Source organism: Dipodomys merriami, unplaced genomic scaffold (assembly GCF_024711535.1).
Source record: "Dipodomys merriami isolate MVZ:Mamm:240054 unplaced genomic scaffold, mDipMer1.0.p SCAF_9, whole genome shotgun sequence".
NCBI classification, from domain to species: domain Eukaryota; kingdom Metazoa; phylum Chordata; class Mammalia; order Rodentia; family Heteromyidae; genus Dipodomys; species Dipodomys merriami.
This window is the reverse complement of record NW_027206512.1, coordinates 2,466,698-2,478,717: the sequence shown is the minus strand read 5'-3', so window position 1 is coordinate 2,478,717 and position 12,020 is coordinate 2,466,698. Positions and strand designations below refer to the sequence as shown.

At 37.7% G+C, this 12,020-nt stretch overlaps 1 pseudogene; it reads left to right on the top strand.

Annotated features, from left to right (window-relative positions):
* The first annotated feature begins 227 nt into the window (after positions 1-227).
* On the top strand, positions 228-1,650 carry LOC138820932 (pygopus homolog 1 pseudogene; annotated as a pseudogene).
* The last annotated feature ends 10,370 nt before the right edge of the window (positions 1,651-12,020 follow it).

Sequence of the window (12,020 nt, the reverse complement as noted above, 5' to 3'; positions counted from 1 at the left end):
CACTCTGTCATGCTTTAAATCCAGATGTTAATCTGAACACTTAGCTCACTAAGCATTTCCAAATTTGTGTGCTCTGTGATATGCCACCTAACAGGAAACACAGCTAGCAGATATACGGCGGGCAGATTTGCATCAGCCCTGTCACGTGGAGGTGGAGGCTGAGGAGGAGTCTGAGGACACTGCAGGACCAGCCCGGGTTGGGTAGGAGCCGCCACATCTGCCACAACATGGAGAATGGATTCCTGCTGCTGGAGAGCAATGCCACATGGTCGTTGAAGTCCGTGGAACAGGACAAGGACCCATGGGGTTGAAGAGAGTCCGAGGTGGTGATAGTGGACAGGATGGATTAGGAGGACCAGGTACACAACTAGGAAGTCCAGATAAGAAAAATGTTAGGCAAATGCACAGGGACCTTCTTTTCCTCCACTGACTGAGTATGCTCCACCACCAAGTCCCCACTCAGACTATCTTGTGACTGCTAATCCTATGGAAGACAACTATAATACTATTTCCTATAAACCACTACCTTAATCAAACCCATATCTTGGCCCCAGTTATCCTGGCTTTGGAGGTTATGACACATTCAGAATGCCGCCACAGGTCCCCCTAAGAATGTAAGAATGTCTGCTCCCTACTCTGTTCCAAACGCAGAAATGAGGAACAACCATTTCTTCAGAATCCTTTGGGCATGTGTTTTAACTGACCTCATGCTTTTAACTTTGAGCTACATGATAATTCTAGTTTGGGAAATCCATTTTATAATAATGTGCTAAGTCAAAATGTTAACATACCCAATCAACATTTTAGACAAAATCACTCTGAAACTTCAGTCAGATTCCTGCACCGAATGTTGGAAAAGTATCCAACCCTGATTAGGTATCAAATTTTGTCCCTGCAAATAACCCAAATTTTTCCCCCTTCATTAGAATGAAATCATTCTTTTATTCCACCTCCAAACACTTTTGGTCAAGCAAAAGCATAAAGTCTGAAACAAGACTTTCCCTAAGGAGCCACCAAAAGCATAAGTCAATATTCCTCCACTCTTCCACTTCACTTAAATATGGAGTACACAGTGAGTCAGATTAATATTGAATTGAAAAATGTTACCCAAGACAATGTAGTCAATCCAGAGAACAGCCTTTCAAGTAGTACTGAAGCCACAAACAGCATCCATGTAAATGGGACACAGAATAAGCCATGGCACCCCAGAGGTGCTGCTGAGGTGTGCAGTGATGAAGAAAGCAATAAACCTCCCAACACCCCAATCGCCATGGCAATTTGTCTTCTGACCCTGTGTATCCTTGTGGAATTTGCACAAGTGAAGTGAATAAAGATCAGGATGCCATCCTCTGTCAGGCCTCCTGTCAGAAATAGTTGCACTGCATCTGCACTGGGATGAGTGAAACGGTATATGGACTCCTTACTGCAGAAGCATCGGCAGTGTGGAGCTATAATAATTGCATGGCTCACAAGGATGTTCAGTTAGGGCTCACCAGAGAAACTTTTGTCTATCCAGCGGTGGGCAGTGATGATTTATCACAGGCAGATGTGAAGTGGGTTCCCCCTGTGTATTCCAGAGGTTCAGTGACACAGGATTTAATATGTTACATTATTTTTCAAATGCACACAAAGACAGTTGATTATCTTTAAGTTCTTCCTAATATTCTACTTCATTACTAGTGCATACTTTGTATTGTCTTTGTTTGCAATCTTAAATGAGAATACTGTATATGTGAGTACTATGAAAATATTGATGCCTAAATGTTAGTTGTTATTTATCATAAGCTTCAAAATAATATGAAAAATTGAAGTCATTGAAAAATACATGGTAATTTCATGTTAAATATTTAGTTCAAAACATTTTTAAAGATCCACTTCATATGTGTTCCAAACAACATATGTAGTGATAACATGGGGAAATCATGAATTATAAGAGATTCTCAAGAAACACAACATTCCTTCTCCAGAAAAGCCTTTGAAATGAATGAATTTCCTATTTTCCACTCAATCTTACCAGGATATCGTACAGATAAAAAGACAGATTTTAGCCTTTAGTAGCTTCTCAGTAAATATTTGATAATTAAGTTATGGGTTGTACCATTTGAAATTGCTAATATTAGATTAGATGAGAAATTGCTGTAATTAGAAAAGGTGGTTCACAGTATGGTTCCACTGTAGCATTTAGAAGGATAGTATTCTGCCCTCAGTTTCTTTTATTATTTAGTTATTTAATTTTCCAGAGTTATCAAGAATGCAGTAGTATCTCCAGAAGAATTTTGAACATATCCTTTCATATAACTTTCAAGCAAGATATTCTGCAGATGAGAATGTTAGAATTATCACTTGACTGTAGAGGACTTACTGGCCAAAGAAAAGCACTCCTCTGTGGTGGGTTGAAAATCTTAGGATGGCTTCTGCTCCCAATCAAGCCACAAGAAAAGTGGACTATAGGAAGGCATATAAGATTCTATCAGGAATCTGCTCTGAGGAATATGGGAAGACTAAAGGTCCCCTAAAGAACCTGAAAAACCCATTATTTAATTTTTGTTTTTTATTATCTCCGCTTTTGTTTTGTTTTGTTAATTTTAATGTCTGATCATTTGTTCACTGTTTTTATTTCTATGGTTAATTATGTGTATTGTGAATTAGGATTTGCTATTCCACTTACATTACTCATAATTATTTGTTTTTTTTCTCCCACTTTCCAATTTCCTGATTTGTAAGTCTTTTTCCCTTTTCTTTTCCTTTCACTCTCCCCTTCTCCTTTCTCTCCAGATTATATTACTACTCCATTAGAGCTACCCTGCCTAGTTCTATACACAAAACAAGGCTTCCTTTTATGTGTGTAAACAATAATTACAGGAATTAACTTAGATTAAGCAACTCTCCAATAATATCTGAATAATCTTTCTCTAATCTCTGAAAGTCTCCCAAATGCACTTATGTATAACTTCTTTTTCTTAACTTCATCTCGATCTTTAAGCTACTCCCTACATAACCTTTCTTCAAATTCTTTTCCACCACTTAACACTTGATAACAAGGTCTTTATTCTCCTTCTACCACATATAACGCTCCCCTAAGCTGTTCTTACCCTCTACTAGCATTATAACCAAGTTCTCCTCTGAACTTGAACTCATATCTCTCCAATCCTAACATTTCACTTCTTCATCTGCTCCAGCCCATTGATTCCTAATGGTTTATATCTGACCCAACTTACAGTTAGTTCTATATTTGACCATAAAATTGGTTCCATTTCACTATTTTGAGTACAAGGGGCCCACCTTGTTAACTCTAAGGATCAGACTACTCAACAGTCAAATCCAAGTTGTCTCAAATGTTAAAACTATACAGAATCTCAACCCTGAAGCCACAATATCCCTCTCCAAGCAAAGAAAAAAAGAGCTAAATAGGAAAACACCTACATATAATGTTGAAACCCTAAGATCTATACATCTACATGACACCAGCTTGGCTCCCATCCAAAAAAAAGACTGTCAAACTGTTGTACAAGTGTTTCTTGTCTCCAAATGGGTAGAACTAACCGCAGAAATACAAAGAACACGGCCAATCAACAAACCCCAACACCAGCTCCATATAAACAAGCTACAGAGAAGTCCCAGAATAACCTAGAGGATAATGCTCAAGATAGATTAAAAGCATGGCTGACAAACCTGCTGTATGAAAAATTGGACACCCTGCCTACTATTATCAGAAAATGCAATGAGCACAACCAGAAGCTAATGGATGACTTCATGGCCTCCACAAATAAAAAGATAAAGGAATTCCAGCAGAAGGAGAAAGAAACTAAAGAAAAGATTGGAACCCAGATTAAGGAGTGGAAAGAAAAGTCTGAAAACCAACTCTAGGAAGTAAGGCAATCTGTTCAAGACTTAAAAGGAAACCTTAATAAGGAGCTGGTCGCTATTAAAAAAGACCAGCAAGAAGTAAAGGTGACAGCACCGAAGTGAAAAGCCTTCAAACTAGAATGGAGGAGGCCGAGGAAAAAAATATAAGAGGCTGACTCCATAGAGAAAGAGCACACGATTATTCATAACAAAACTAAGAAGCATGACAGATCACTGCATGAAATACTTAAGAAAGTCTAATTTGAGAATCATAGGTATACAAGAGGCCCTGGAGAGAGAAACTAATGAATTAGAAAATATATTCAGCAGACTCCTAGCAGAGAACTTACCAAATATACAAAAGGACAGGCCCATCCAGATACAAGAAATTTTTAGAACCCCAAATAGACCAGATCCGAAAAGGTCATCCTACCCCTACATTATAATCTGAACAGGTTCAATAGCCACTAAAGAAAGAATTGTTAAAGCTGCCAGGGAGAAGAGAACAATCACATGTAAAAATAACTCAATCAGAATAACCTCATAATTCTCAGCAGACACCATAAAAGCAAGGATGACCTCGAAAGACATATGCCATGCCCTAAAGTCAAATAATTACCAACCAAGAATAATCTATCCAGCTAAGCTCTCATTCATAGCAGAAGGACAAATAAAAACCTTCCACAGCAAGGAAAATCTGAAGCAATATGTCACTACCAAACCAGCTCTCCAAAAAATCCTCAAAAACGTTCTACATATAGAAAACCAACAAGAACAGAATACAGGCAATGAATCAGTCCACAAATAGAAAAATATGTAATCACAACAAGAACAGCCAAGGCACAGTTTGCCCTGAAAATATGGATAAAAATATAGGGGCAGACAGACACCTCTAAGTCCTAACCCTTAATATTAATGGTATTAACTCTCCAATTAAGCAACATAGTTTGTCCAGTTGGATCAAAAATCAAGATGCTTCTATGTGTTGTGTTCAAGAGACACACCTTGCCTACAAAAATAAATATATTCTGCAAAATGAATGGGTGGAATAAAATATATCATGCAAAAATGGCCCCTATAAACAGATGGGAGTTGCAGTCCTACTATCAGATGAAATAGGCTTCAAATTAAAATCAATGAGAACTGATAAAGTAGTTCACTGCATACTAATTAAGGAACCTCTCCTTCAAGAGGATATTAAGATTCTAAACATAAACTCACCAAATAACAGAGCACCGAAATTTATCCAAGAAACAGTACTTTCCCTCAAATCTCACATAGATACAAAGACATTAATTGTGAGGGATTTTAATACACCACTGTCCCCACTAGACAGATCAACTCAGCAAAAACTCAACAGAGAAAACTCAGATAATATATTCTGCATAGATCAACTCGACTTAATAGACATCTATTGAATATTTCACCCACCAGCATCAGATTACACCTTCTTCTCAGCACACATTGAACATTCTCCAAAATAGACCACATTCTAGGTCACAAAGAAAAGCTGTCCAAATTCAAAAACATTGAACTTATACCCTGCATTCTCAAAGATCACAAGGGAGTAAAATTAGAATTCAAAACCAAAAGCACCAGAGGAAATCCTGTAAAACATGGAGGCTGAAAAACACACTATTAAATGGCCAATGGATCATGGAAGAGATTAGAAAGGAAATTCACACGTTCATGAAACACATCAAAAATGATCTTGCAAATTACCAGCTCCTCTAGGACACAGCAAAGGCAGTACTCAGAGGAAAGTTTACAACTCTGAGTTCCTACATAAACAAATTGAAAAGGTCTGAAACCAACAATTTAATGAGGGAACCTAAAACTCCTTGAAAAATAACAACAAGCTAAACCTTAATCCAGTAGATGGAAGCAAATAAAATTAAATCCAAATTAAAGGAATTAGGGTCCATAGAACTATAGAAAGAATTAATAAAACAAAGAGTTGGTTCTTTGAAAACATTAATAACATTGACAGTCCATTAGCAAGTTTTATGAGGACAAAGAGAGAACACACCCAAATAAACAAACTCAGTGATGAGAATTGAAACATCACTACAGAAACAGCCAAGATTCAGAATATAATAACGGAATATAATAATAATATTCTCAAAATATAATAATAATATAAGAATATAATATAAGAATAAGAATATAAGAATATAATAATATTCTCAAAACTCTATGCTAATAAGTTTGAGAATCTGAAAGGTATGGACAAATTTCTACCAAATATTGACATGCCCAAACTAAACCAAGATGATTTAAAACAACTTAACAGACCCATATCAAGCATCGAAATAGAAGCAGCAATAAAAGACCTCCCACCCAAGAAAAGTCCAGGACCAGGTGGATTTACAACTGAATTCTACAAGGACTTCAACACAGAATTCACACTACTATTTCTCCATCTCTTCAATGAAATTGAAAGCAAAACTTTACTACCACAATCTTCTTATGAAGCCAGCATAACTTTCATCCCAAAACCAGGCAGGAACTCATCAAAGAAAGAGAACTATAGACCATTTCTTTTATGAATATCAAAAACTTCTCAACAAAATTTTGGCTATTGGACTTCCACAACTCATCAAAAGAATCATATATCATGATCAAACATGATTCATTTCAGGGATGCAAAGCTGGTTCAATATGCACAAAACAATATAATTCATCACATCAACAAGAGCAAGGATAAGAAACACATGGTTACCTCAATAGATGCAGAAAAAGCATTACAACATCCAACATTCCTTTATGATGAAGGCTCTGGAAAACTAGGAATCCATGGAACATTCCTGAATATAATAAAGGCTATATACACAAACCTACAGCCAGCATTATATGTAATGGCAAAAAGTTAAAGCCATTTCCTCTAAATTCAGGAATGAGTGTGTGTCCACTCATTCAGGGTGTCCACTCTCCCCACTCCTCTTCCACCTAGTATTAGAATGTCTAGCTACAGCAATAAGACATGATGCAGACATAAAGTGGATCCAAATAGGGAAGGATGAAGTAAAACTCTCCCTCTTTGCAGATGACATGATCTTGTATTTAAAGAACACCATGGACTGCTCTCCCAAGTTACTTGAGCTGATCAGAAACTTTTATATTAAGTGAAGTAAGCCAAGCCCAAAGAAACATAGATCCCATGGTTTCCATTATTTGCTATATCTAGTACATGTATGAGTCAAGCAGAAAAGGTCAGATAAGGTGATGTTAGGAAAATGAACCCTAAGATATGTATTTTAAATGTTTTTTTCTTTCATGCATTTGTTTCTAACGCATTTATAAGATTATTTCTTAGTTGCTTTGTATGTCCCTCCCCCACAGTATAACCCCTGCTTTAACTGTATTTGATGTCAGTATAATTTGTGGAGGGGAAGGGGAGAAACAAGTCGTTTAAATAAGGATACAGGTGGACCCATTGCAACAATGAGAAGTACACATTGTCATGTCGAAAACAAACTTGACAACTTTGGTGGTGGGGGGGGGGGATAGGGGAGGCTGGGAAGGGATGGGAAGGGGAAACAAAAGAGGTGGCTACAATGCTTGATAAGAAATGTACTCATTATCTTGCCCATGTAATTGTAACCCCGCTGTACAGCATTTTCACAATAAAAAATAAATATAAATAAATAAATAAAATAAAATAAACTTTGGCAAAGTACCAGGGTATAAAATTAGCTGTCAAAAATTGGCTTTCTTGTATGCCAATAATGAGAAGTGCTCGGCTGAAATTAGGAGAGCAACCACATTTGTAATAGCCCCCTGAAAAATAAAATACTTAGGAATTAACAAAAGAGGTGAAGGACCTGTATGATGAAAACTTTAAAAACCTGAAAAAGGAAAGTAAACAGAACTAAGGAACTGGAAAAACCTCCCAGGTTCCGGATTGAAAGGATTAACATCAAGAAAATGGCAATACTGCCAAAGGATATCTACAAATTCAATGCGATTGCTATCAACATTCCCACCTAATTCTTCAATGAAATAGAAGAAGCAATCCAAATATTCATATGGAACAATAAGAGAACCTGAATAGCAAACACATTCCTTCGTAGAAAGAATAGCTCTGGAGGAATATCAATTCCGAATTTCAAGCTCTTCTACAAAGCCACAGTAATCAAAACAGCTTGGTACTGGCACAAGAACAGACCTGAGGACCAATGAAATTAGACTGAAGACCCAGAAATGAACACATAGACCTATAGCTGCCCAATCTTTGACAAGGGAGCTAAAGAAATAGAATGGAAGAAAGACAGCCTGTTCAGTAAATGGTGCTGCCCAAATTGGTTAAACACTTGTAGAAAACTAAAACTAGTTCCATATGTATTACCCTGCACCAGAATCAACTCCAAATGGATCAGACCTCGAAATAAAAGCAGACTCCATGAAAACATTACTGGCAGGAATAGGAGAACTGTAGGGATCCTAGGCACAGGCTGAAATTTTCTTAATAGGGACCCAGAAGCAAAACAATTCAAAGAAAGGGAATGCATGAAACTGCAGAACTTCTGCAAGGCAAATGACATAGCTAGCAAGATCAACAGAAAGCCCACGGACTGGGAGAAGATCTTCACTAGCCATACAATGGACAAAGGTTGCATATCTAATATATACTTTGAACTCAAAAAACTAAATCCCCAACAACAAATCCTCAAAGAAACAACTGCCTGATTAACAACTGGGTAAAAACTTAAAAAGAGACTTCTCTGAAGAGGAAATAAGATTGGCCAATAGACACATAAAGAAGTGCTGGACCTCTCTAGCCAGAAAAGAAATATAAATCCAGACAACACTGAGATTCCACCTCACCTCAGTTAGAATGGCTCTAATCAAGATCTCTAATAACAACAGATACTGGAGGGGATGAAGCTAAAAGGGAACCCTACTGCACTGTTGGTGGGAGTATAAACTTGTTCAACCACTCTGGAAAACAGTATGGAGGTTCCTCAAAAGACTCCACATAGAGCTCCCCTTTGACCCTGCAATCCCACTTTTGGGCATTTGCCCAAAGGATCACAAAATAGGTCATACCAAAGCTACCAGCACAACCATGTTTATTGCAGCATTATTTACCATAGCTAACATATGGAACCAACCCAGATGTCCCTCAGTAGATGAATGGATCAAGAAAATGTGGTATTTATACACATGGAATTTTATACCTCCATCAGAATGAATGACACTGCCTCTTTTATTAGGAAATGGAAAGACTTGGAAAAAATTATATTAAGTGAATTAAGCCAGGCCCAAAGAAACATAGGTCCCATGGTTTCTCTTGTTTGTAGTGATGAGTACATGTCTAAGACAAGCAGAATTCAAAAGCTGTGTACACAAGACCGCATGAGATAATGTTAAGCAAAATGTACCCCAAGACCTTGACACAAGAGGTTTCTTTTTCTTTTTTGCTTGTATTTGTAGTGTACTTACAATGTACTATGTGATTCTTTTGTTTCTATTGCATGTTCTTCCCCTATGGTATAACCCCTGTTTTCACTGTATTTGATGTCGGTATAGTTTGGGGAGGGAAAAGGAAAAAAACAAAATGTTTAAATAGGAATACAGGTGGACCCATTGTAACAACAAGATGTACAAGACACTGTTGCACAACAACCTTTACAATTTAGGCGGGGGGTGGGGGGGAGGGAGTGTAGTTGTATAGTTGGAAGTGGGAGAGAAGGGATGGTAGGGGGAAAACAAAGGAGGAGGCAACAATGCTTGATAAGAAATGTACTCATTACATTGCTCATGTAACTGTCACCCATCTGTATAGCATTTTTACAAGAAAAATACTTATTTAAAAAAAAGAAAATGTGATGGGATCTGAGCTTGCAAAATGAACCTCAAGAAAGCTCAAAATCCACTTTAAATCAGCAACTAGTTAAGATGCATACTACCCAATATATTTACTTATGAGTTTGTAAATTAAATCTAACTTCTACATAAAAGGTAAAACACGGATCTTTTGTCTCTTTGGGCTTGACTTAATTTGCTTACCATAATTTTCCACATTTCCATTTCTTTACAAAAGTTACAATATCATTCCTTTTTATGGAGCAGTAAAATTCCATTGTATGTATATACCACATTTTCTTGGTCCATTTTTCCATTGAGGAGCATCTGAGATGATTCCATAGCTTGGCCATGGCAAATAGTGCTGCAATAACCACAGTTGTGCTGGTGGCTTTATTGTATACTGGCTTTTGGGTAAATGCCCAGGAGTGAAATTGCTAGATCATTGAGTAGTTCTATGTTTAATTTTAAAATTTCATATTGCTTACCAGTGTGGTTGAACAAGTTTACATTCCCACCAACAATGTACTTGGATTTCCTTTTGACAAAATCCTTTCCACATCTGTTATTGTTTGTTTTCTAGACAGCCTTTCTAACTTGGTTGAGGCAGAATCTCAGTTTTGTTTTAATTTACATTTGCTTTACATCCAGAGATGTTGAGCATTTCTTCTTGTGTCTATTATTCATTTCTATTTAACCAGGGATGTGAAGGAACTTCATTGTGAAAACTTGAAAAATTTAAAGACAGAAAGTGAAGACTGAAGGAAATGGCAAAACCTCACATGCTCCTGGATTGGTAGAATTGCCACAACAATTGCAATCCCCACTGAAAACAATTTATAAACTGAATGCAGTATCCTTTAAAAGCCCAACGTCATTCTTTAATGAGATAAAGAAAGCAATACAAAAATTTATATGGAACTGCAAAAGATCTTGAATAACAAAATCAATCCTTAGCAAGCATTGGAGGAGTAACAATTCCAAACTTCAACCCTTTTACAGAGTTATAGTAATGAAAACAACTTTGTACTGGAACAAAAAAAAGTCCAATGGAACAGAAGACCCAGAGATAAACTTGTACTGGCACAAAAAAAGGTCCAATGGAACAGAAGACCCAGAGATAAACCCAAAGATCTACAGTCACTTAATAGACTATGAGGGAGCCACAGGCAAAAGCTGGACGCCTCCTGAAAGCAGGTAGCAACTTTCTGATTAAAGAGGATACAGAAGCACAGGGGAAAAAAACCCTTGATAAATGGGACTGCATTAAGCTAAAAAGTTTTTGCATGGCAAAGTCCATAGCCAACAAGCTAAAAAGATACCATATAGAATAGGACAAGAATTTTTTGCAACTCCACAATAGCTAATGGTCTAATATCCAGAACATACAGAGAACTTCTCCAGTTCAGCTGCAACTCTTGGGATTCAGTGACAGCCAATCTTCCTCTCTAAGAGTGCCCGGGTTTAAAGAAACACAGCAGAATTGTACACATCGGAGGTCAGTGAACAGGAGTCTTGGACTTTTTTGTCTCACACCTGAATTATCCTTTGATGCTAGATTTGAAGTAGCAGCAAACATCACATATACCACATGTGTCATATGACCAGGATTAAGACCTTCTCACAGGTAGAACCTTAAGGTTCAGAGCTAAGTCATTTCTTAGCATGCCAGACTGAGTGCAAGGTCAGAGCAAAGGTCGGTATAATGCAAACTAGACACACCATGGTCACATCCTATACTGACTGAGCTGCTCTGCCCCCACAGTGACCAGGGCAGGAAGACATGTCTTCTCCTATGATGTCTTCATAGTAAGCATTTCTAGAGCACCTGACGAAGGGAAAATCAAAGGAAGAACAAATCAAGACTTCTTGCTATTCCTCAGTTATTCATGAGTATATTAATAATTCAGGGAATATTCCAACAGATAAACAATATTGTGTCATATAGCAGTTATTGTCCCTCATCAATAATGTCTGACCTAGAAGAAACAACTGGGCTGTAAACAGGGCCAAGCCTGAGAAATAGAACCAGGCTCCACATTACAATACCTCCCCTAATACCTTTTCTTAGAGCAACCCAGAAACCCCAGGGTCCTTAGCTTCTAAGTACTGCAACTGGTAGGTTTTGATGGAGACCTGAAGCCCAGGACCCTGGAGAGAGAAAGCATCCCCTCCTAATCATGACCCTCCAGATTTTGTTCAGCCCCGTCTCACTGGGACTCTGAGAACAGTAGATCACACCTGAATCTGAGATCTAGTTTTTCAGGTGGAGGGCATTGTCTCTCTTGTGTGACTGGCCTAGGACACACTGCTTCAAGGAGGTCCTCAAGAATAGCTCAGACTCTTTGTTTTGACACTGGACTTAC